Genomic DNA, 27,911 nt, shown 5'->3' with positions numbered 1-27,911 from the left:
CTTTTCACTGAAGTCCGGTCAAAGGCTGTATGTGGTTTTAAAGGAATACAACATCCACCGTACCTTTTTCTCCAAACATGCTAATTATGCTAATAACCATTATTAACAAATTATGTTGGGGTTTTTTTTCATGCAAATATTTTCTATTTAACTGAGTTTGGTAACAGCAAGGACGAACAGATTCGGGACCGTATAGTGATTGGAATACTGGATAAAGACGTGTCCTAGAGACTGCAGCTTGAGGCCGATCTAACGCTGGAGAGTGCGATCCAACTGGCGCGTCAGAGCGAGCTCGGAAAGTGTGGAAACTGTTGTGAATGAGGAGAGACACAAACAGTATGGCAACACGAGACGGAGGTATGATAAACCATGACAGACACAGGGACAGAAACACAGTAATGCTAAACTAAACTGCCAACGATGCAATAGGATGCATGATAAAAAGGAGGGCATGCCTGCCCGCAATAAAAGATGCAGGAAGTGCAACAAGATGGGACATTTTGACCGTCGCCTATTAGTGGTGGTACGCACGATTAAAGCTTCAGGTCTAAAACTCAACACAGCAAAGTTTCACTTCAGACAGACTGAAGTACAGTTCTTTCGTCACATGACCAACGCAGAAGGGGTGAAACCTGATGTTAGCAAGGTGGTGGCTATCACCAAACTAGCCAGCCCTACAAATGTGGAGCAGCTTCGCCAGGGGCTAGGACTGATAAACTATGTGGGAAAATTCCTTCCTGGCCTATCTACCATATTGCACTATATTATTACGACGCGGGCCGACCAACTGTGGTCAGTGCGGACGCCAGCAGTTAAAGCCTGGGCGCTGCCCTTCTTCAGGATCATGAAGGAGAGGTGTGGGTCATCGCCGTCTGTTCTCGCACTCTAACAGATACAGAAAAAAGATATTCTCAGATTGAGAAGGAGTGCTTGGCTTGTGTGTGGGCCTCTGAGCGTTTTGCCGGCTACATTCAGAGAATGGGCAGGGTCCGCCTTCTGCCATTGATTAACACATTGACAAAACTTCACTTAGGTGTCAGAAGCTGCTAATGCGGTTTGATGTCATCGTTGAGCATGTCCCAGATAAACAGCTGGTGGTGGCAGATGCACTGTTGAGGCACCCCCTGGATGGAGGCCACAAGTTGGACACTGATTGTCATGTGGAGGCATATGTGAACACTATGGTGGCTGGCAAACCAATTAAGTCACCCAAGCTTGAGAAAATCCGCAGGGCCACACGAGCTGATGGTGAACTTTAAAAAGTAATCACTTTAATCAGAAAAGGGTGGCCGCAGAGAATGGTAGAGTTCTAACTCCCAAAACGGATTTTACTCAGCCAGGGCTCACCTTTCGGTATCAGATGGTTTAGTACTGTACCAAGACCTCATTGTAATTCCCACAGCACTCAGAGACAATGTTTTAACTGCATGAAGGTCACCAGGGACTAACCAGTGTGCCAGGCTAACGGTCTGGTGGCCCAGCATTGGGGCCCAGATCACCAAGAAAGTGAGGTCATATGATTTCTGTGCAGAGCAGAAACTTACACAGAGATGTGAACCGCTGGTGATGACTCCCCTACCCAGTGGCCCCTGGCAGAGGATTGCAGCTGATCTGTGTGAGCTGGAGGGTAAGAGTAGTTTCCTCATTGTAGTGGACTATTTTTCAAGAGATATCGAAATTGCTCCTCCCACGACCACTACCAGCAGACAGGTTATTGGAAAACTCAAGAACATGTTTGTGAGATGGGGAATCCCATTAGAAATGGTCAGCAACAATGGAACACAGTTCACATCAGCTGAGTTCCAGGACTTTAAACAGAAGTATGGGTTTCCTTACATAACCTCCAGTCCCCATTATCCATAGAGCAATGGTGTCGCTGAGAGAGCTGTCCAAACAGCTAAACACATCCTCATCCCCTGCCTAGCCTTGATGGGTTATCGTTCTACACCATTTACAGTGACTGGTGTGAGTCCCGGCACAACTGATGACAGGACGACAGATTCGCACTACTGTGCCAGTGCTTGAAAAGCCAGCCAATCCAGATCTTGTCTACAAGAAGGATGCAGCAGCTAAGGAAGCTTACAGATTATTTTACATCTGCAGATATTCAGCTCATCCTCTTCCTGAGCTGCACCTGGGTCAGAACCTCAAGGTGAAGCTCCATGGTGACAAAGGTTGGATGACACCTGCAACAGTTATCAGTAGGTTTAAGGAGCCGAGATCCTACGTGGTGGAAATGGTCAATGGTACAGTGACTCGTTGCAACAGGCGACACCTTCAGGCTGCCCCAGAGATGAACAATCCAGTGGAGCAACAACAGCGTGCTATTCCTGTCACACCACAACAGGACTGCGTTTCTCCAGCTGTGATGGTGGCGAGTCCACAGGAGCCGTCACAGAGCCAGCCATTGTCAGACCCCGCCTGGAGGTCTCCACTCCAGCCTACTACTCCGCGGAGATTGACCTCTAGGGGAAGTGAGGTTAGACTGCCTCTCAGATTTAAAGAATAGAAATGTTGACTTTGGAGTTCTCTGTTAGATCTGTGTTAGTGTTAAGGATCACAAACGGAAAGAGGACTAAATTATATCTCCTTCACTTCTAAAGGGCAAAATAATCCCTTCTCAGAACTGAGGGTAGTCTACCCCAATGATGTCCAATGTTCGGTTTTGGAGAAAGAACCAAAACCAGCTTGTGGCGCTCAGGTGACCCACATGGAGTCCGGACTCCAAGGCTTAAAAACACTGTTCTAAATGCCGAAGAAACACACAAAATTATAAGAAAAGTATGCAAATGACAACAAAATAGACAAAAAATAGACAAAAAATAACAAAATAGACAAAAAATAACAAAATAGACAAAAATGACTCCAAAGACACAAAATGACTCACAACACACACAAAAACACACAGAATGGAAAAACAATATCAATAGCAACAACAAAAACACACAAAATGCAAGAAAAATTTACAAAATGATCAGTTCACTTCTCCAAGCCGTTTGTTTGCTGATTCACTTGAAGTGTAGGCACTGGGCTTATTGTACTTCATGTCATGGAGGGATTTTCTCTACACACTGTTTCAGAAGAGTTTGGAAAATCCCCTGCAGGGAGTTATTCTTCATAGTTCCCGTCAAAGCGGACGATGGCAGTGAGTAATCACGAGGGAGGAGAACTCTCCTCTTTCTTCTTTCTCATTGAAAATGACACGTACAAAAAGAATCACAGCAGGAAACGCTTGTTGTTACAGAGTGGGCATGGTCTGATCCAACTGGATCCAGATCAACACAATCACTCACAACAATGTCAGAAACTCTTGCAATACAAACTCAGTTTACTCATAGTTAACCCTGGCTAATGTTAAAGACTAATGCTAAAGGCTTAAACCTTTTATTTTGATAAACTAATCTCATGATTGGTTTCAACAAAGTTAAAAGAGTTGGAGTTATCATCTATAATATAGAACAGGCATGCACAGGGGCCACATGCAGCCATTGGTCTAATATTTGGCGGCCCCCAAAGTAAACAAACAACCACATAGGAAAACAGAGATTACAGGTATACACAAAAGGAGAACAAAAATACATAAAATAACAAAAAAAAAAACAAGACAGATGACTAACAGTACACAAAGATAACAGAGAAACTTACAAATTTGAACAAAATCACTGGAAAAAAAAAAAAAATGACAGACAAGTTAATAATAATGCAACACAAATCCACAAAAATGACTCAAAAACAAACAAAACAACAAAAACACACAAAAGAATGGACAAACAATTGTGTGGATATTAGTGTTTTTGCTCTTGATTTCCTCTTGAGGCCACTTGATTTGTTAAAGGTAACGGCTAAAGTCAACAATTAATGCTAACAGCTTGATTTTTTAAAGGTAGCAGCTAAAGCCAACAGCTAATGCTAACAGCTAAGTAAAAGGACAAATTTAAAAGAAATGGTTCCCACAAACCTACAGAGAATAGAATAGTCTTTTATTGTCACGGTACTTGGTGGTACAGTGAAATTTGAGAGATGCCCGCATAGAGCTACAGTACACCACAGAGCATAGAATTAAAAGACAGGAGCGAAAACAACAACAAGGCATTGAATATGTACAAAGATGATGAGAGGGAAAAGCGTTGAATTTCTGAGCTTCAGAATTTGTTTTACTCGACATAATTAAAAAACTAGAACTGCAAGCAGTTATGAAAGGGGGCCATGCTTTCCCGCGCTAGTTGGCCCCCAGGTTTTGCGGAGCCGTGGAAGTACGTCACGAAGGATGACGGGCTTGGGGCGAGCGTCAGGACACAGGCCAACGTGCCATTTACTGTGAACAGGTGGATATGAAATTTTGGAAGATGTAATTTAAAATGTGAAAGTTACAGGCCCATTCTAGCTCCACCTAGCGGCACACATTTTGGTATGGGTGATCTGTGTGCTCTTCTATAGTTATCCTGTAAATTTCACAGCCCTCAACATACTTAAGCTGATATAAAGGTTTGTTTATTTATATGTTACAGTATGTAGTAATAAGCCACGCCCACTTTAACCAATCGCAATAAAACTTTGAGATATGACCTCAAGAGCGACCCAAGGTCATACCCACCAAATTTGGTCAAAATCGGTTTTGCCATTTAAGAGATATGAATATCCCTTATTTGCAGCGCCCCCTAGTGGCCTACATTATTCAAATTTGGCGCATACCCTCACAGTCACATGCCAACCAAGGATCGCAGATTTGGTGTAGTTAGCATTTATTTTGCCCTAGCTATCTAGAAAACTTTACTCGTTAACAAGTTTTGCATAATTTGCCAGAACAAAGTTCTTTGCAGAACTTTATATCAGGTCCAACTGAAGACTCTACGTGCCAAGTTTCACACTGATTGGTTGATTTTGCTCCACAAAAGTTCAGGTGGAATTGAGTGTGGCCTAGCCCGGTGATTCAGTGCTATTCAAGGAATCTGTGGATATAAAGTTTTTGAATGTGCAACAAACGGTGGGGTAGATATGGGCAAAAAAGCATTGACCTTTGTTATAGCGCCAACTGCTGGCAGATATGTGAATTTTTGGGTCCTAGGTCCCCTGGGGGTTTTGGACCCACCCTCCAAAGGGCACCACCCTCCCTTGCACGGTTTAGCCTGCAGCAACACTTTTACCAACGGAACTATAAAAGGTAACAATAATAATCGGAACAATTACAATAGGGTTCCTAGCACCGCTGGTCCTAGGAACCGTGTATGCTTACATACACGTTTCGCTGGCCCCGCGGGCTTGGCCCCCTAATTAAGCAACAGCGATAAATCAATAAACTATATTAACAAGTGGCTAAAAACTACTAGTACTAGCCTCTTTTTAGCTCTCCAAACAACTTGATTTAACGATGAAGGCTTCGAATTGAAAATGTTCATGCTAACTTTTAATGCAAAAGGTTAATGCTAATGCTAAAGCTAAATGTTCATGGTAAGTGCTAATGCTAATGGAAACTTCTAATGCAAAAGATCAATGTTACATGCTAATGTTAAAGGTTAATGCTAAATGTACATGTTAAAGCTCAAGCTAAATGTTATTGCTAAATGTTAATGCTAAAGGCTAATGCAAAAGAGTAAGGGTAACTGCTAATGGATAATGTTAAAGGCTAATGTCAAAAGCTAATGCTAACTGTTAATGTTAAAGCTAAAGCTAAATGTTATTGCTAAAGGTTAATGTTAAATGTTAATGTAAAAAAAATGTTAATGTTAAAGGATAATGCTAACTTTTAATGCAAAAGATTACTGTTAAGTGTTGATGGATATTGTTAAACACTAATGCTAAAGCCTAACACTAAATACTAAATGCTTAATGCTAATTTTAAATGCTAATGCTAAATGCTATTGTTAAATGCTAATACTAAATGCAAATGCTAACAGCTAATAATAAATACTAATGCTAAAGGCTAATGTAAAATGTAAAATGTTAGCGCTAAAGGTTAATGCTAAAGGCTAATGCTAACTCCTAATGGAAAAGGTTCATGCTAACTTCTAATGCAAACGGTTATTGCCATCAGTGCCATTGACGAGAAAACTCTTAATTTGCGTTTTTTAACAGAGATTACTAGAAAACACCCTGGCGGAGGTCCCTCATCAATATCTACGCTGTAATGTGATGTAGTGACCATCTGTGCCCAAAGGTGGCAGCAGTGCACCTTTAGATGATAGATTAGCCACTGATGCTACCATTATCTAAGGAGGAAGAAGCAGGGATGCTATGAAGTGATATAGTGAAGTATCCAGCAGCTCACAGCACCTCATACTAACACAGAGCAGTGTGGACCTGAGTGGATTAATGATTATGTTGCGATGGTGAGATAAAACTATCAACTAACCGGGCCAAACGGGTCATCTCTGTGTGTCGGGAGGAAGAGGAAGTTACGTCTGTGTGATTGATGGTTGGGATCACCTGTGATGGCAGAGCTCATAGGGAGAGGAAATTAGTTTACAAGACAGAAAATGGCGCAACGAGGGTTGATGCTCAAGTTCCCAGTAGCACAAAGCACACAAAGTGAGATAAAAGGAAAAAAAATAATAAATGGGGCAAGCAGTGACACTCGGAAAGTCCGGTAGGAGGAGGAAGTTGAGTGTGTGCAGACTGATGGGGGAGAGACTAGGAGGAATGCCAAAATACAGTAAGAAAACCATTAAACTCTGACCTAGATAACAAAATAATAATAACGTTGCCATCAAAAGCCTGGTCTCTGTGTTGTTTTTGTAGTTTTTAAGAAGGAAACTAATGTTGAGGTGTCACTAAAGCAAAAAAAAAAAAAAATGCTCCAAAGTCACAAATAGATTTTTACAGAAGAAGCCAAATTAGAGACTTCAGTCTTTCAAAATCTGATGTCAGAATTCAGATTGTCATAGTACAAAATATTCTGTGGGTCTTTAAAAATCAGTCAAAATGCTCAAACATTTGGCACTGAGGGGGTAGAAATTTCTAAAATGGCTGACACTAAATGAGTTAAAAACAGATCATGACCAGTTAGGTTTTTATCACTAATGATTTGTTTTTCTTTGTTTAAATGTTTAAATCCAGCTTGAAGCATTGATAGCTTTAGCTTTGGTTTATTTGCAGGTAAAGCCTCCAAAGGTCACACTCACATTGTTGGTGTTAATCGAGTCAGTCGTGGGATGGGAAACAGAAATATAGGATTACTGCATGTGAAAATCACCTTTGAACAAATAAAAAAGCAAACGGATGAAATAAAAGTTATGTTGTCAAAGTTCAGCAGCTTTTATGATGCTGACATTTCTCTGTGTGCTGGGTTTTCAGTAGAAAGTGCACGTCTGCACGGTTGGTCATTTCACAGCTTCTTGAAGTCACAGATGAGCTGGAAATGTTAGCGGAGGCGTGTCATAAATAAATGTTTCTCTCTTTTCAGCGGCTTTTCTCCACATGTTCTATTTGTTCTATAATTGAAAGTCAAGCTGGGAGAAAATGTCAAAGGAATGGTCGATGTTACCTTTCTGTGAGCGGTAAATGTCAGCGTGATGTGTGGCAGCAGATAGTGGAAGAGATGTTAGGATGTTAATGAGCTCACTGCAGCCTGATGATAATGGCACAGATTTGTCTCATTAAAATCCAATGAAATCAAACACAATCATCAACTCTAAGTGGCTCCTTAGCCTGAGCCACGTGTTTGTGCTGTTAGCAGTGCTTTAGGGAAGTTAAACGCAGTCATTACAGACAGATCATCTTCATCACACGACACACACTCTGTACTGCCATGTTGTGTTGAAACTTTTGACTGTAGAAAACACTGCAATATCTACTCCAGGCCTGTGTGTGGCGCTCTACGGTTACCAATTAGTTTATAATCACATCTCCATTTGTTAGCTTTTCTTTGAAGGAACGTTTTGTTTTTTTCTCTGAATTCACCACTGGATTACTCATGAGATTTATGAGTCCAGAGGTGTGTTCAATAAAGGAGGGTTAACAAACTCTGAGTCTATCCATAAACTCTGGGTCAACAAACCCAGGGATGGGAAACTCTGGGTATCGGATTCCATTACAGCTGGTATGAAGTGGGTTAATCAACCCTGAGTATGTAAAGCTTGGGTTACTTACGTGCACGCTCGTGAAAAAAAGCCATCATCAATGGATCAGAAATGAATGAAGACGTTCTGGTGATAAAAACAAAGAACTGGTGTAAATATGTTATAAAATATAACATAGAGTTTATCTTCATAAAGACCATCAGGATGTGACACAGTTACACGTTCTGTTAGATTAATAACTGATATTTTAACGTCTACCACAGCAGAAGGAACCACGTAAGTCACCATGAAAAATCATCCAATCACAAGCTCCACAAATATACACTGTTTATAAAGTGTTAAATAATGTAAAGTCTGTAATAAATGTGTCTAATAAGTCATTAGTGAATACCAGAGAACCACATGAGTGAGTATGAGAAATTATAATAAAATATATAATAAAATAAAATGTTAATGTCTAACTTAAAGACAAGCAACGTGAAATTAACAGTAAATATACAACGTGTTGATTTGTATATAAACTGTAAGTATATTAAATAAACACATGTGCTTCATAAACACATTTATGTTTTTATTTAGGCTGTTTTATAATTTAGGAATTAGGGCTGGGCGATATATCGAGATTCAAGATGTATTGAGTTTTATATTTTGGTGATATAGAAAACTATAATATTTCATATATCAATATATGTATATATTATAGCTTATTATGTATATAAAATACAAGTTTTAGGAGTCACTGCTTTTACTTCTCAGAACAACATGTAAAGCTCAGTGTATTTAGTAAGTGGGTATTTTAGATTTCTTGTACACTTGTCTTAAAATATAAGAGATACTGGAGCTTGGTTGGACGAGTGTGACGGCTCGTAGTGGGTGCCAGAAAATTTCCCTTATTTTCAAATCCAAAACTTGACAGGTATGGTCTGAGGAGACGTGTCAGCAGCATAGGATGTCTACATAGAGAGCCCTCCCGTTACACTGGCTATAAAGACAGTGAATGCTGCTTGATATCAAATCAACTATATTGATTTTTATTGTAATATTGTTGCCAGAGTCATCTCGACGTCCAAAAAATATGTCATAAAAAAACACTGAAGTGGGACACGAACCCGTGACCCATCACTTCCAAGATCAGCGTCATAATTCACTGCACCATCATACCTTCATAGATGCATGATCTACAGATTTAACTGTATAACAATATAAAACAACAATCGAGCCTTAAAAGTGTATTAATTTAAATGATCATCTCCTCCTTTATATTATCTACAGGTTTGTATTCAGTGAACTTTACTACAGACGTCAGTTTTAATGCAGATCAACCTCTCAGTGTGTTTCACTAAATGATCTGTATCTACAATGTTAGAAAGAAAACTATCGTTTGCACAAAAAAAAAAAAAACATAAAGCAACATAACATTATTAATATAATTATTAATGATGTGAACACGTCTGTGGTGTGTGATGTTACTAATGCATTTCAGAGAAAAGTGTTAAGGTTCATTAAAGTGTTCAGAAAAGGTGTTCAGGTGGGCGGTTTGATAAAACCTGCCAGTGACCAGGTTTAGTTCATGGACAATGTTGCCATGGGAACATACTTAGAAAAGAACATACCTCACGTTTAGGAATGAGATACTCAGAGTTTCCCTCATTTAGGCCTGAACATACTCAGAGTTTGAACATAACACGCTTTATGGAATAAACCTCTGATCTAGTAGATTCAACTCTTCTTTCGCACACTGACTCGCTCTAGAGCTCAGAATTTAACTGACGAGTACAGTGCCCGTCGGAAGTATGCATTCATGCGGGAGAATAAGGGGTATAACAGCGTATTTTTTGGATCTTTCTGTTGTATTTTTGTGCATTTTTTGTATAATTATTGTTTTTGTTACTCATTTTTATATTTTTTTTTTGTTTGATGTATTTTTCTGTAATGTATGTTTTTGGAGTCATTATGTGTATTTTTGTGTCTTTTTTAGTGTAGTTTTGTGCATTTCTGTTGTTATTTTGTGTATTTTTGTATAAATATTTTTTATATTTTTGTTGTTGTTTGGTGTATTTTTCTGTAATGTATGTATTTTGGAGTAATTTTGTGTGTTTTTGGAGCCTTTTTGTATATTTTTATGCATTTCTGTTGTCATTTTGTGTACTTTTTGTATAAGTATTTAGTTTTATTTTACTCATTGAGTATATTTTTATTATAAATACTGTGTGTGTGTGTGCGCGTGGCAGCCATCTCCTCCGTGCGTTATCTATCACACATGCGCGCGCGCGCTTCTTGCACATAATCCGTCGCAGGTTGTTAAGAGAGACACGGTAACTACGGTAGCCATTTAAGTCAACTATTCATCATCATGTATGTCTATGCTGTACAACCCCTCGACTAACAGAGAAAGTTTGTCACACCAGTGCCACCACTGGATAAGTTTGTGTAGAGCCCTGATAATAATAAATATGTTGATGGGGATATAATATTAATAGTGAAAGTAGTAATAGTAATAAAAATAATGTTGTAATATTAATGTTAATAATTTCAATAACAAAATACTATAATAATGCACTAAAAAGCAATATTAATAATAAACAATATTAAATAATTATAAGGTAATATAATGATAATATAGCAATGCTAATAATACAATGAGAACACCAGTAACTATAATAAAAATGGATATTAATAATGAAAAAGAATATAATAGTAATTATAAGAATAGCAATAACTTTAATACAATAGTAGTAGAATTATACAATAACAATAACAAAATAATATAATGAAAATCCAGTAACTATAATACAATAAAAACAATAACAACATAAAATAATAAGGTAATAGCAGAGATAATTTAATACCGTGTGTGTGTGTGTGTGTGTGTGTGTGTGTGTGTGTGTGTGTGTGTGTGTTTACATTGTAGCTGCTAGCATTCTTTCTTAGCACATATAATAATATAGGAACACTTACCTTTGTGCAGAGCAAACAATAATCAAAGTAGAGCCGTGTTGTGGACCCACAAAAACGTTACATTCCTCTGTCTGAATAACCAGATAGTTTGTGATAAAGTCGACTAATGACCGTCTGCTCACAGTCATGAGACGAAGGAGGAAGAGAAGTCCGTGACCAGAGATTTAAAGGAAGTTTGGAATCACGGGAATAATATTAAATAACCATGAAATATTAACTTTACTGACTTTTAGCAGTACAAAAACGTTTTTTAATATTGACCTTTTTTTTTTTTTTAACCAAAACAACCTGCGACACGTCATGAGCCCGGAACCGGAAGTAGCGCACTCAACACTGCGCTCTTACCGAGGGAGCCGTAATTACAAAATTGACGTTTTGACCGTTTTGCAACATGAAATTACTCTAAAATAAGATTGATTAACGTGGATGCCGATAGATTTTTTTTTATTATTAGATGTGTCGCAGTTGATCACCGTTCATCTGTTTTTCCATCAAAAAGGATACCGGAAGTCGACTCAAACTGTGATCAAGATGGATGCCGAAAGTCGTCTCTCAACAAATGGTGCGCTAGCACCCCCTCACACTCTGCGGTCAAAGCTGCCGTCCAGAAGTGAAGTAAAATTAAAATAAACATTTTGAAATGACCAAATTACTCCAAAATAACAGATTCACGCACTCGGGGTATTTGGAACCCGTTGACCGAGTTTCAGGTCGAACTCGCAACGCGTCGGGGAGATATTTGCTCCACACACACACACATCCAAACGTCCCTTGCTTTTATAGGTAGATGTGCATGTTTAAACGGACTTTGCAGGTTTTTCCAGGGATTCGCCAGCATGTGATGCTAACACTGTAATGAATACCAGTAACTATAAGATAAAGCAATAATAATAAAGACTAATATTTATTCACATCATTCATCGCTCCGTCGATGCTTCGACTACGTGTATAACCTCAAGCACCATGTGATAAGCTTTAGCTTAGCTTTCTAAAATGCCAACATTAGAAGTATGTGCACGTTTAAACGGACTTTGCCGGTTTTTCCGGGATGCCCTGAGAGCTATTGAGAATGAGGAGTTGTCGTCACGGCCTAGAGCCCCTCCCCCGATCCTCCCCGCCACCATGTTGGCATAAGTCCCGCGGCAAAACAGATTGTTTACATGTGTTTTTAACGCGGTAGTAACGGAGGTACTTGCTATTCCGCACTGTTTGACTATGCCTGGAAGTCACTGCTGCGTTAAGAACTGCTCCAATACCTCCCACGATAGCCATGGAAGACGGAGGAACAACGGGATACAGTTTTTTAGGTTACCGAAATGGACAGAGCATCTAGGAGAGCAAGTGTCTGACCTGACGAGGAGACGTCGGATTGCTTGGTTGGCTGCAATTAGAAGAAAGGACCTTACTTTCGATCGCACACCCCCGTGGATAAGAATGTGTTCTCTGCATTTTCACTCTGGAACGTTCTCTAAAAATGTCTTTATGTAGTTGTCTCTTAAAGCTAGGAAGTGTAGGTTACCTTATGTGATTGTGGACGCTGTAGTGCCTTTGTCTCTGACACACTAAAACACATATGTGAAAAAACTTACTTTTGCCAGTACAATGCTGTTTTCACCAGCTGGAGGCTTGTTGATGACCAAGTCCTGGACTCAGCCGCAGCAGAAAGTCTCGTAACTTTCCAGAGACTTGTGGCTTTTGAATTCCTGCATTGTGTAGTAACTTACACCAAAAACTAGGTAATTTACAATGTCCATGTATGTGCACGGAGGTAAAAGGTCCAGGTCTCTGTGCCATTCCGCTGCAGATAGCTCGTACGGGTCGATATTGCGAATGTCCACTAGCTTCTCCAAATACCTCTTTTTTGCGCTTGGTATCAGTTTGTCCCTGTAAGGTCCCTTTTCTTTCACCTTCTCTTTTTGCATTGCTTTTCTTCTTTTTCCTTGTTGTATTCCTCTACGCAAATGCGCAAAAAGTAAACCTCTGGCGAATGCGTGAAATTCTGGGGGCGTCTACCACCATCATGGCTGATGGGCTCAGACCCCCCCCAAAACATCCCAACTCACCATGTGACTCCTCACTCTCAATAAAGGGCTTGACTACTCCATGTATAACCTCGAGCACCATGTGATAAGCTTTAGCTTTGCTTTCTTAAATGCCGACATTAGAAGTATGTGCACGTTTAAACGGACTTTGCGGGTTTTTCCGGGATGCCCTGAGAGATATCAAGGGCTTGACTACTCCATGTATAACCTCGAGCACCATGTGTTAACCTTTAGCTTAGCTTTCTTAGCTGCCGATGCCGACATTAGAATTGTGCATGTTTAAACGGACTTTGCGGGTTTTTCCGGGGATTCGCCAGCGTGTGATGCTCTGCTACGAATAAACATGCATGTTTACTTACCAAAATATCGTGGATGCAGATAGCCGATAGATGAATAGAAGTTGATTCACAGTTCATCTGTTTCGCCTTTAAAATGGATACCGGAAGTCGTCTCTCAACAGATGTGATCTATTCAGTGAGCTCCCGTGTTTGAGAAGCTAACGATAGCAAGGCACAGGAGGGAGTGGAGGAGGAGTGGCCGCACACTTGACTCTTGCTCGCGTGAGGAGCTGTGTAGTGAAATAGCTATAGATGGTGCGCTAGCGCCAGCTCACACCCTGAGGTCAAAAGCTGAATAGGTTTCATTTCGGGGCCGTCCAGAAGTGAAATAAAATTAAAATAAACATTTTGAAATGACCAAATTACTCCAAAATAACAGATACACGCACTCGGGCTATTTTGAACCCGTCGAGTGAGTTTCAGGTCGAACTGGCACCTGAAACTTGGTGGAAGGTTCCTAAGATGGCGCCAGCGTGTACCGGCTGCCGTCTGCCAGCTCTGCTGGAACTTCTGTTTGTCTGTGTCCTGATCGTTCTTTTATGCCAAAACATCGATGCAACAGTATTGACATACGATCGTCAGGCACTAATGGACCTAAATCATGCACATGAGGTACGTCTGAGCTGCCCTGAGGATCAAACCTCCAGACTTCCTCCACACTTGGCCTCGGTGCCTGCCTACCTGCTGCGTGCACCTGTCCCGCGTAGGAAGCGTGCCAAGAGGCGGGGCAGACGCGCTGGACTCCTGGTGAAGGTGAAGGCGTACAGGAGGTCTTGTCCTGGGACTGCTCCGGGACACCCGCTGTCAAATGGATTACGGTGGATTCAGCCTGTGGCTCCCGTGCGTCCGATCACCGGGCTGCGTCATCTGCCGCTCGTAGCGCTGCTTCACCGGCGCCTTCCCAGACACCGTGCCGTGGATTATGGATGCCTTCGCCCGCTGCAGCGCGACTCTCCACGGGCCAACACGGAAGTGTCGCTGCGCCTTGGATTACAAAACGCCAGATCGCTGGCAAATAAAGCGCACATCCTGAAAGATGTTTTCATGTCCCGCGGGTTGGACCTGATGTTCATCACAGAGACATGGCAACGGGAGAACGAGTACGTTCACTTAAATGAGCTGCGCCCTGCAGACTGTTCTGTGTTTGGAACCCCACGGATCACGCGTCGCGGAGGAGGATTGGCGCTCGTTTTCCGGGACACATTCAGCTGCAGACTGTTGGACACGAACGCGTTCAACTCCTTCGAGCTCCAGATGTGCAAGGTTGGAAACGAACACTCTTTTCACTGTGTTTTACTGTACCGACCGCCTGGTCCTGCTCGTATATTTTTAGATGAGTTCTCTGAGTTCATGTCATCTATTATAACACTTGAGAGTGTTTTAATCCTTGGAGATTTTAACCTCCATGTTGATAACTCCACATGTCCTATGGCCACTGAGTTGATGACTCTTATGTACTCTTTTAACTTTGTACAACATGTGTCAGGTCCAACACACACCAAAGGTCATACTTTAGATTTAGTTTTTTCTTTTGGTTTAAAAATAGACAAATTAAGCATAAATGATTTACAGTTAAGTGACCACTGCTGTATTTTATTTAACCTGTCAATCACTCTGACTAAAATCCCTTCCAATGTGAAAAAACAGCGACGCATCCTAAATGAAGCAGCTTTCAGTGGGTTTTCTGCCTCCTTTGACCCAACTTCCTTCGCTAGCTGTGATGATGTTGACTCTTTTATGGCTAACTTTAATAATCACTGTCTGACTCTGTTAGACACAGTAGCACCAGCTAAAAACGTTGTTAGCACTCATAAAAAACCTTGTCCATGGATGAATGAAACCATTTTTAACTTCAAAAGAAGCTGTCAGAAAGTGGAACGGTTGTGGAAAACAACTAAACTGGAAGTGCATCGACTCCATCTTAAGGAAAAGATAATGGAGCTAAATGAAATAATAAAGCGCGCCCGCTCTACTTATTTCACTAACCTTGTTCTACAAAACAAGAGAAACCCCAGAGTCTTGTTCAACACTATTGAACATCTTGTTACACCCCCACCGTCCCATGTCCCTGTACACACAAGGGATGATTGTAACATGTTTTTAAACTTCTTTGTAAATAAAGTAGAAGATATTAGGGCCAGTATCACGACTCCTTTGGTCAGCTTGTGCACTTCTGCAGCTCCCGTCAGCACATGGTCCTCCTTCTCTCCTGTCAGCCTACAGGATATTCAGGATCTAGTGAGAAAAATGAAACCCACATCGAGCCCTGTGGATATTATTCCAACCTCACTGCTTTTAAATGTTTTTGATGAAGTCGGTCCATGGTTGGTGAAACTGATCAACCTTTCACTTAAATCCGGCACAGTCCCCAGCTACTTTAAACACGCCCTAGTAAATCCCATTCTCAAAAAGCCTAATCTTGATCCAGGTCAGCCTATAAACTACCGGCCCATATCTAAGCTTCCCTTCATGTCAAAAATGATGGAAAAAGTGGTAGCCAAGCAGCTAACATCAATCATGGAAGATAATGATCTTTATGATAAATATCAATCTGGTTTTAGGTCGATCCACTCCACTGAAACTGCCCTTGTGAAGGTTTCCAGTGACGTGATGATGGCTGCTGATTCTGGTCGCTACACAGTTTTAACTTTGTTGGATTTAACATCTGCTTTCGACACCGTAGATCACAACACACTGATCCATCGTCTCAAATCAGAAATGGGGTTTTCCGGTGCTGTACTACAGTGGTTTGCCTCGTATATAAATGGTAGAACTTTTAATGTGGCATTTAATGATGTAATGTCCAATGTGTCCACCCTGTCATGTGGAGTACCCCAGGGCTCTGTTCTGGGGCCTGTTTTGTTTTTATTGTACCTGATGCCTCTTGGTCGGTTGATCCGTGGTTTTAAAAATGTTTCTTATCATTTTTATGCTGATGATATCCAGTTATACTGCTCTTTTAATGACTCAGAGTTTCACTTTTTACCTGAGTTCTTGGACTGTATCTCATGCATCAAAAACTGGTTTTCATCAAACTACCTCCAGATAAACCCCAACAAAACAGAAACTCTGATCATCGCCCCTGATAAAAAGATCCCACTTATTAAGAACTCTCTCGGTGATTTGGGTTCATCAGTGAAATCCAGCATCAGAAATCTTGGGGTTGTGTTTAACCAATCGATGTCTTTGGAGGGCCACTGTCGTCAACTGACTAAAAACTGTTTTTACCATCTGAGAAATATCTCAAAAGTGAGGCATCTACTGTCCAAACCTGATCTGGAACTGGTCATCCATGCTTTTATTTCGTCCCGCATTGACTACTGTAACTCAGTTTTTACCTGTTTTAATAAGTCGACCCTGTGTAAACTCCAAATGGTTCAAAATGCTGCTGCCAGACTTTTGACCGGTACGTCCAGAACATCACACATTACCCCGATACTTTCCTCCCTGCACTGGCTCCCTGTCAATTTCCGGATTGAATATAAAATACTGGTTCTAACATTCCGGGCTTTGCATGGCCAGGCTCCTCTATACATTTCAGACATGTTGTGTCCCTACACTTCAGGACGCAGCCTTTGATCCTCAGGTCAGGGTCTACTAAGGTTCCCAAAAACCAAATTTAAAACCAGAGGAGACCTGGCGTTCCAGGCTGCAGCCCCCAGACTCTGGAATGGTCTGCCCCAGTCTCTCCGGGAGATGAACTGCGTGGACACTTTTAAAAAACATTTGAAGACTTCGCTTTTCAAAAAAGCTTTTAGTTAACAAGATTTTATTTTTAATTTTTACTGCCCTTTTATGATGCTACACATGTGATGTAAATGTATGTTTATTGTTTCTGTGTACAGCACTTTGTGATTTTATCTGCGAAAAGCGCTTTATAAATAAATACTTACTTACTTACTTACTTACGTCCTGGAGATATTTGCTCCACACACACACACACACACATCCATCCACACACACACACACAGACCTCCCTTGAATTATAGTATAGATTATGAAGTATTGTTAGTGTGTACGACAGAGATGGTGAAGTTTGTTTTTATCGTCTTTTGTGTGTTTTTCAAGTTATATTTCTTTGTTGTCATTTTGTATGGTTTTGTTACGTTGTATCTTTGGAGTCATCTTTGTTGTCATTTTGTGTATTTCTCTCTGACAGGGAAGGTTTGGTTAGTTGAAGCCGCTAACGGAGATTAATCCAGGATATAATTATCTAGATTCATGGCATAGGCCCTTTGTGTGCTTCTGTTCTCAATCTGTGCATTTTTGTTGTCAATATATGTGTTTTTGGTATGTTGTGTCTTTTTTGGGTGGAAATATCACATTTTGTGTATTTTTTAGCTCTCCTTTTGTGTTTTTGGAGTAATTTTGTGTGTTGACTTTTGGGAGTATGTGGAAAAACACCCACGAACCAATCAGAAGCGTGCATTTAACCTCCTCCGACTGTCACAGTAATTAACACATTTTGTGTGTTTTCAGTCATTTTCTGTATTACTATTGTCGATATGTGTGTTATTTGTGTAATTTTTAGTTTTTTTGTGTTTTTAATCTGGCATTTTGTGTAATTTTGTTGGCATTTTGTTTACGTTGCGTACATTTTTGTCATCATTTTGTGCATCTTTTGGTTTGCATTTTCTGTGTTTTCAGTCATTTTCTGTTATTTTGTGTATTTTCTGTCATTTTGTGTATTTTCTGTCCTCTTGGCTATTTTTTTTTGTTAATGTGTGTGTTTTTAGAGTCCTTTTGTGTGTTTTCGTCATTTTCTGTATTCTTGTTGTTGATATGTACCTTTTTTAGTAATCCTTTGGCTCTTCACTGGTCCAGGTTTCATGAGTTAATGGATGAAGGCGTTGGTGGAAAAGTCCACAGGGCGTTCTGTGATGTAGAGTGGGAAGTGATTTCCTGGGTTGAGGGGGAGTATCTGGGCTTCAGGACGTCACACATCATGGCTGTATTTATGAGCTTGGAGAGGTTCATGTCTGTTAGAGTGTTTGTCTGCCACGTGAGCAGCCACGTGAGATGTTTACAGCAGTAAAATGAACATGATTTCATTTTCATGCAGAATTGAACAAAGGCTGAAACATTTCTCATGACTCTGTAAATACACAAACATAATCAACGTTCGTGTTGGCATTAGAATAATGACCAATCTGAGCATTAACACAGGCTTAGTGTGTGTTTGTTGTTATTTTCTTTGTTTTTGTGCATTTTTCTCAATTTATTTGTGTTTTTGGTGTAATTTTCTGTATTTTATTGTCATTTTATTATTTTCTCTCATTTTGTTTTTTTTATTTTTTGTTTTTGTTGCTATAGATATTTTTCTTTCATTCTGTGTGTTTTTGTTGTTTTTTTGTGTTTTTGGAGTCATTTTTGTGCATCTTTCTCTCATTGTGTGTATTTTTGGTGTAATTTTTTGTATGTTTTTATCATTTTGTATATATTCTTCTCGTTTTGTGTGTTTATTTTTTGTAGTTTTGTGTATTTTTAGGTAATTTTGTATATCTTTCTCTTGTTTTGTGTGGTTTTTTTATTTGTGTGTTTTAAAAGTGATTTGGTGTGTTTGTTAACAATTTATATATTTTTGTGTATTTTAGGTGTATTTGCTCTTTTTTAGTCTTTAGTCTTTTTAATTAAATGTTTAATTTGTTTGTACTTTGTCTGCACCCGCTGTCAAAGGTCAACACTACAAGAAGTGCTTTCTTTTTTGGCGGGGTATGCTACAAAGATAGATAATTATATCCTAGATTTATCCCCTAACCAAACTTTCCCTGTCAGAGAGAAGCTGTCCTACGAAGCTCGATAATAACACGGTAATTTAAGCCAAGTGGTTACGTGCGTACTCCCATTAAAGGGGTGGAGATTGCAGGTCCAGGGCCGGCTCATGGCATAGGCAGTATAGGCAAATGTTAGGGGCGCCGGCCATCGTAGTTCAAGAAAACATGACAATAACCTATGTAAGAGTAAGCCCTATTTTCCTGCTCTCTGCTTGACCCCCGACCGGGCGCATCACAACACCGCTCCTTGTTACTGCTCATTGTGGGCGAGAATGGACAGACTGTTTATCAGACGTGAATGACACTCACTGACAGTAGAACATGATAAACTCCCGTTACTATGTCAAACAAAGCCCAGGGGCAAAACAGAAGAAGAGAAGAAGAGGAGAATTGTCAAAAAGAAAGAGGTCATCTTAGGGCCCGGGGCAGCGCTTTGGTTTACAGTAGTGGTTCTTAAACATACACTGGTCTACATTACATTGGTCTACATTACATTGGTCTACAATACACTGGTCTACATTACATTGGTCTAAATTACATTGGTCTACAATACACTGGTCTACATTACATTGGTCTACATTACATTGGTCTACAATACACTGGTCTACATTACATTGGTCTACATTACATTGGTCTACAATACACTGGTCTACATTACATTGGTCTACATTAAATTGGTCTACAATACACTGGTCTACAATACACTGGTCTACAATACATTGGTCTACAATACACTGGTCTACAATACATTGGTCTACAATACACTGGTCTACAATACAGTGGTCTACAATACATTGGTCTACAATACACTGGTCTACAATACACTGGTCTACAATACAGTGGTCTACAATACATTGGTCTACAATACACTGGTCTACAATACACTGGTCTACATTACATTGGTCTACAATACACTGGTCTACAATACATTGGTCTACAATACATTGGTCTACAATACATTGGTCTACAATACACTGGTCTACAATACATTGGTCTACAATACATTGGTCTACATTACAGTGGTCTACAATACATTGGTCTACAATACATTGGTCTACATTACAGTGGTCTACAATACATTGGTCTACAATACACTGGTCTACAATACATTGGTCTACAATACACTGGTCTACAATACATTGGTCTACAATACATTGGTCTACAATACACTGGTCTACAATACATTGGTCTACAATACACTGGTCTACATTACATTGGTCTACAATACATTGGTCTACAATACACTGGTCTACAATACATTGGTCTACAATACATTGGTCTACATTACAGTGGTCTACAATACATTGGTCTACATTACATTGGTCTACAATACACTGGTTTACAATACATTGGTCTACAATACATTGGTCTACAATACATTGGTCTACAATACATTGGTCTAAAATACACTGGTCTACATTACATTGGTCTACAATACATTGGTCTACAATACATTGGTCTACAATACACTGGTCTACAATACATTGGTCTACAATACATTGGTCTACAATACATTGGTCTACAATACACTGGTCTACAATACATTGGTCTACAATACATTGGTCTACATTACAGTGATCTACAATACACTGGTCTACAATACATTGGTCTACAATACATTGGTCTACAATACATTGGTCTACAATACACTGGTCTACATTACAGTGGTCTACAATACACTGGTCTACAATACTGTCGATAGCCCGCGGGACTTTATAACGGTAGGGGATCTAAAACTGCCGTTCTTAATACAAGAATTCCCCCTCTACCTTGTCACCGAGGCTGGCTGCCTATCCTTTATTATTGTTTTCTAATAAAAGATAAGACTAATTGTACCTCCTCTTATAGGAAGTCTAAGAGTCGTCTCGCTATTTTGTGGGATTGATATTAAGACCCACCGAGTGTAGGTCAAAGCTGGAAACAATTCTTTTTTACAACAGTATGAGCTAGCCCCCCCCCTTTCCCTTCTCTGTGAGGAAAGGAGCCGAGGGGGCTTTCACTTACCAGAGGTCTAGGAGTGTATCTTTTTCAAAACCCGGGCGCTGTCTCAGGTGGATGATTGCAGGCGGTTAATTTACTCAAGAAGGCTTCTTAATAGTTAATATATTTTATTAAAGGTTTCACAAAAATTAAACAAAAAGAAAATCAAAAGTCAATCACAAGTTTCAAAGTATCAAAGTCCTGAACTGACAGCCGACAAGAACGGACAGGGGCCTGCCGAACAACCAGAATGTCCGTCTCTAAAAAGCTCTCCCTCTAAAAAGCTCCCGTTCTTAACAATCAGTGAGATATATATAGCAAGAAGCGTGGCGTGATAGTGTGTCATAATTCATGCCCTGACCGCCTTAGCGAATAGGAAAAGAGAATACAAGTTCATTTTTTTTTCAATGCCTTACTGGTGTAACAGATGCTTCAAGTTCACTCAGATGTCATGGCATACAAGAGTACAAAAGGTTATGCATATATGCAGATGTCATGGTTCAACGGGAGTACAACAGTGTAAAAGGTTGCACAAGGCGTTTTAGCAAAACACAGTATCCCTTTTTTTATGAAAATAGAAGTGTTAGCACCAGATGGTCATAACTTTTCTTGTGTAACATTTTTCCTATCATTTTTTATAATAATGGCAGTTTAATAGGCGTGACACATCAGGACAGGCATATAGCTGTAGTGGTTAAATAAACACTTCTTTGCAAAATAATGAATGAATGATTAATACACACAACGTACAACATCCTCCTTATTAATCATCATGAGCATATATGACCGGCATCGGTCAGAGCTGTCGCCCGCCGGGTGTTTCCAGAGTAGCCACCCCCGTCTAGGGTGTCAACCCCTTACGGAATTACTTCTCAGAGCCTGCTGGCATCCGAGGCCCCTTGTGGCGGGGTGAGACCCTCCTTCACAACCGACATAACGACACCCCTGACGTCTTCCAGTATGACGCTGAGAACCGAGAACGCCCGCTCCAGTCTTTCCAGACTGTCATCAGTCGGGGCAGGAGTCACTGTCTCTATGCCTTCATTGGGGGCCTCCCCCCCCCCTTTCACCCACGAATGTCTCTGCACCCAACAGCTCCGCCCCATCATCATCCGATTCATTTTCCAGAGGGGGAAAGCAGTCAGCCACTTCTTCAGCAGACTCGACTTTCATCACAGTGGGGAAGGGGGATATTCTGGCCACCCTTTCGGCAAAGAAGATCTCTCCTGTGTTGTCATCTCTCTCCCATTCCATCTCCATACACGCAGGAGACTGTGAGACAGCACGAGGAGGTGACACAGACAGGGCCTCAGTCAGAGTCATTCTCTCCTTTTTCCACTCCGGACCCATATCATCTCCATCCTCTCCTCGTCTTTTAGCGGGGGAACCAACTCCAGCTTTTTCATCTCCTGAAGAAGAATCACTTCCCTCCCCGTCCTCAATGCTAAGTTTCTCTTCTATGTCTTTATCATCACTCATGCTCTACCCTAATGCCAGGAACCGAGCCACGGCAGGAATTTTGGACATATCCCCACATCTGTTTTTTTCAAGGATGTTGTTTTTTCTGTTTTGTTTTTGGTAACGTTTCTGGTAAAACGAGATGTAGTCACTCCCGATGTTAATTGTCTCCATTCCATCGCCTAACTCCCTCACCTGTCTGAGTGCAGTAAAATTAACTTTCCTTGCTTCTGCTCTCGTCATTAGGTAAAGATGGGGGTTCAGGTAACTCATCCTTCCCTCAGTAATTTCACTGAAGAAATAAGGAGTATCCCTGTCCGGATAGGGGTAATTCCCCAGGGTCAAGGGTGTCTCATAGACTTTTTTATTGCGGGGCACCCAAGCATCCGTCCTATGATGGGGGAGGAGAATTCAAACATTAGCATGAAATTAAATATTATGCAAGGGGATTCCTCCCCTGTCAATAACATTTCTATCCCGTACTATCAATCTTTTATGGTGATTTATTCCTATGACGAACCCCACAAAGGCTATGGCCAAAACTTGTGTAGGTTGTCTCATAGTTATCATGATGATTCCTGAGAAGATAAAAAACCCCCATGTTATTGCTAAATTTTTTGTCATTTTTTTTGCTGAGGGCCGATCCCTTTTTGTACATAGCTATTAATATTAATAGAAAACAAATTGAATATATACCTGCGCCTATAAAACGAAAGTGGTTAACTCTTGTTGTCTTTATCCTAACTATAGTTAAAATTATATCTAGGATGTATATAACTGTGGTCGCAATCCAGAATTCATCCTGCCAATTGCGGGTAGGGAGGCCACCAAATAAAATGTAAAAAATTACTAAGGAGGTATGTAAAGGTGTGATTCTCAGCAGGAATCTTCTGAGAATACCCACCACAATTATCATAATTGATGAGGTTAAAACTTTTATCCATTCAATTAAGTTGTTTCTCCTCGCTATCAAAATCAATAGACATGCTATTATGGCCAGCAGAAAGAAGTCTGCGTTAATTTTTAGAATTATATTCTCATGGCGGACAGCTGGGTTTTCGTTAAGTGCCAGTGTCATTGCCTCACAATTTTCCAATTGCTTTGCACAAAGTTGCCAGTCTATTATTCTTTCTGTGTTATTTTGAATTTCACTGTCATGACACAACATCAGTTGTATTAAACAGCGGAACACAAGTGTATCATCCGAAGGGACATAGTGGTGGCAGTAGGCAGTTAGTGCCTCAGTTGTTGTCAGTCGATTTTTCTCACACTTTTCCCATTCCTTACTACAAAATTCCCAATCCATATTCGTATTTGTGTTGTTTCTTAATATTTTTGTTGTATTAGCATAGCACAATATCAGTTGTATTAAACAGCTGAAAACCAGTGTACCCTCTAAAGGGTTATTTAGTGCCGTGTTGCAAGGCATAGGTGTGGATGTGAGAGTTGTTGTTATATTTACCGGATGATAGAAATTGGGTGTTGCTTCAGCCATTTCTATTCTCCTTTTATCTGGTCAGGTCTCTGTCAGTCGCCTGTTAGCTGCTTATCAGTTCTCCTGCAGGTCGTTTCCTTGTGCAAGAGTAACGAAAGGCGCCTCATGGGCAGTATATATCTCTTGAGAGGAGCCCTCTATTCCCCCCCCCGTGGGCGGGGAACGCCCTGTCAACGCCCAATCTTATGATGTTTTTTACGCCTTTGCTGAGCAGGAGGCCCCTGGTTAAAGGGCCTCTCCTTTCTTCCTAAAACGATGCCTTTTCTTCTTCTTTTGTATTTCTTTGTCCAACTTCCTGGCAGACTGAGTCACTAATGTTTCGTGTCTTCTATCTGCTCTACTAAATGCCCAGTTGCACATTTTTCTGCAGCAGTTTAAAATTGCTAATATTTTTCCTACTACTGCCAAAAATATTATACCCCCAATAGCTAGCATTATCCATTTAAGGTACCACATTATTTCTTTGGTCCACCACCAAACATTTTGAGCAGTTTCAACCACTCCCTTTTTTACTCCCTGTACGGCGACCCCGATCATCATAGCCCCAAACATCCTCCAAGCTGGCAGGCCTGTCCCCCTTTTTTCCATACTCTTTTCTCTATAACTATGCTTCCCTATTGCTTCACAGTTAAAAACATCATCCGAGGCCTCCAGTACAATTCTTGAGTTATCGATTTCTGTCACTGCACAATTCCTCACAGTATCAGTTGGGATATACCATGGGCTATCTTCTTTTAGTTTCATTTTTGTATTATCATTTTTCCATTCCTGAAAAATTGGAACAGTTTTCTCCCTATTTTTTAATTTGTTTCCATCACAAAGCACATTTCTAACAAACCTCAATCTATCATACATCAATCCTCCTATGTCTATTCCCTGTAACCATCCGACAGACGCCACATGGGATGGCCAGTGAGGTACCCTCACATGCTTTCCGGGAATCACACACATCCCTCTTCTGTTCTCGGTCAGCATATCGTGTGATGCAAAGGCATATGTGGAATTTACAGTTTTCTTTAGTTCCTGTATTAGAGTTTTATCTTTAAGACACTCCCATTCGCCTCCTCTCATCCTACAAGGTTGCCATTCAACTTCAGCTGTATTCCATATATTTTCTACATAAGTCTCACCATTCTTTATTACTGGTTTCTTTCCAATTATTCTCGCACCTGCCGCCTCTGTAATCGTCAGATTCCATGATTCATCTTCGTGAGACCAGCGAAGCTGATGCCATTGAGCATCAGGAGTTAGTGGCAACCATTTCTTAAATATTGTCTCATTATCCTTTTCGCCGTTCCAATCATTTATGGGTGCCGTGAGGAATAATGATCTCTCGGTGGTATAGAGGAAAGTCATTTGATAGGGGAACGGTGACTGTATGAAGTCTTGCCAATTCCATTCACCCTGGTGTTTGTAATGCTTTTTAATTGTGTGCAAAAAGTCTGGGAGTAGATGGCGGATTTTCCTATCTTCATTTGTTAATGTATATTTTTTTGCAGCTAATTTTTCTGCCCAAGGTTTAATCCAGATTTCACCTGTACTCTCTGTATTCTCATATTCTATTCTTTGTAAAAATGCTTTGTATGCCTTATACATTTTCATCACATCCATCCACTCTTGTCTCTTTCCAAAAGTAGTTTTAGTCAGGTACGAATAAAAGAACTGCATCTGCCAACGTATATGCATGTCCTCTATTAATATGCGCATCCCTTCTGGCAAAAACTCCTTCCTTGCTTCTCCCCATTCTGTCATATTTTCTACCCTGATCTCATCAGAGAAACTCCCCAAATCCTTCTTAACTTCTATTTTTCCTTTCCAATCAAAGGTGTTCCTCTCATTAAAAAATTCCAAACCGTCATGGTCTTCGGGAGGCAATGGATAAGCCAAAAATTTATGTAACACCGACCCATCCTCCCTAGGGATTGCTATCAGGTGCGGAATCACTAAGACTCCCATTACAGCCGAATCAAAACTATTCCAGCCTTCATTCTGTCCCAGTAATAAACCTGCTAATTGACTCCATTCTCAGGCTTCAAAGAATGCAGAGGGCCTCATCTTTGCTTCCTTTCTTAGTTCTGTGAGATTTATAGGTAGGTGTCCGCTGCAGTTCCACATCGCCTCTTCCCATAAATCACTTCTAAACGGTTCTTCAGCTACCTTTCTGCTGGTGTTGCTGAAGACCACTTCCAGTATTAATTTATATGCATTCGTAGCCTGCGTCAAATCAACCCCCAGTATGATAGACATACACATTTTTTTTTTTTTTTTTAACTTATCCACCACACTGTTTGGTTCATCATCATTTAACCATTTTTTTTTTTTTTTTTCATCGGGATTTGGTTGTATTAAAAACACAGTGTCTTAAAGGATTTCTGTCATCGCTTCTCTGTGCAATCCAATATTTCCTCCTTTGAATCCGTGGCAGACTACCATTCCCTGTATGATACAGGCTCCTATTTATTATTTTTTTTTTTTTTTTCCAAAAAATCCTGCATCATTATTTTTTCCAAAATAGTCTCCTGCAACCTTATCGATTTACATTGCGTCCCATTCCCGTATGTGAAATTTCTAGTCCAATTTTTTGTTACGTCTTTCCATTTCTGGAAAATGTTGACATACCATTTTACGGCGTCTACGCTACATTTTTTGTCCTTTATAATCTCTAATACCACGTTTCCATCTAATTTTCTTTGAAATCTTCTTATCTCTTTGTATCGTAAACCCCGGGGTCATCAATGGCATAGTTTTAATATCATGAACCAGAGCCTTTTTTCCCAACGGTTCAAATTTAAATTTGCAAAAAAAAACCTCTTTATCAACTGTGGAAGGACATTTCACAATGTTATATTCTTCCTCTGTGATCTCATCATGAGATGGGACATTCCACACTGAGTATTCGTCTAATTTCTGTTTGTTTTATACACTCCAAACTTCTCTTCAGTTATTTCCCATTTTTTCCTTAATATCTGAATATAGGATTGATATCTACATTCTATTGAAGTATCCCTTCTTTCTCACCAATACAGCTTACTCTCACAGCGAATCCTTCTGCAGTAGTATCGTCATAAATCTTCTCATAATCCTCCCTTGTGCATATTTCCATGTCCCCACTTACTGCCTCACACATGTTTTTATAGGCCACTCTTGAGAGTTGTTCCATTATCCTCATTATCATATCCTCACAGCATGGCCCCTGGTAAGCCTCAAAGGTTATCTTGCATCCGTTAAGTTTCATTGTTTCCATTTTCTTTACACACTTCTTACTTCCTTTATTTGTTATATTACCATTTGTACTGTCTAATGCAGCCGTCGGGGGAGTTGTTGTGTTTATCTTCCTTATAGGTGACTCAGGTGAAATTTTACTTTGTGGCTTTGTAATGTTTATACTCACTAATCCCGTTGGAGACAGTGTTTGCTCCTCCTTTGACCTTACACCCCGTGGGTGCGGGAACAGAGAAATACATCCCTCTATTGCATAGCCTATTTCTCCTTTATAGTCACTCAGGCCCCTTTTAACCATTTCTAACTTTATAAGTCTTATTTTCCTGCATATTTCCTCCCCTTTATCCATAAGATTTTCCATTAAAGCTGTGTTGTTTCTTAGCACCAGCTTTTTCCACATTAACTCTCTCAAGCATCTATCGGGCCGCCTTAATCTCGGGTGTCGAACATATTCACTGCAATCAAGCTGTCTAGTCTCTTTCCCCTCATCTTGGCTTTCTTTCAACCTGTCAGTTAGGTTTTCAGGGAGAAAGAATTCCCTATCACATTCTCCAACCAAACCTCGTGTGAGAGCTAAGAATTGGACTCCCTTCCTTATATACTTTCCTTGGTCAAAAACCTTCTTTCCC

The 27,911-nt window shown here is 40.2% G+C and overlaps 1 protein-coding gene and 1 long non-coding RNA gene across 2 annotated transcripts in view; one reads left to right on the top strand and one right to left on the bottom strand.

Moving 5' to 3' along the window:
• LOC114477622 (NACHT, LRR and PYD domains-containing protein 3-like) overlaps window positions 1-27,911 on the top strand; it is a 425,926-nt gene that overhangs the window by 98,855 nt on the left and 299,160 nt on the right. The window lies entirely within an intron of this gene.
• Window positions 13,663-17,286, bottom strand: LOC114477633 (uncharacterized). The gene is made up of 3 exons (XR_003675743.1): window positions 17,263-17,286; window positions 13,833-13,835; window positions 13,663-13,789 (listed from the first exon to the last, which is right to left on the bottom strand). It is a non-coding gene; the product is annotated as an uncharacterized LOC114477633 (long non-coding RNA).

Source organism: Gouania willdenowi, chromosome 16, assembly GCF_900634775.1.
Source record: "Gouania willdenowi chromosome 16, fGouWil2.1, whole genome shotgun sequence".
Taxonomy (NCBI): Eukaryota; Metazoa; Chordata; class Actinopteri; order Blenniiformes; family Gobiesocidae; genus Gouania; species Gouania willdenowi.
Note: the sequence above shows the minus strand (reverse complement) of the source record. Positions and strands in the feature narration are given on the sequence as shown.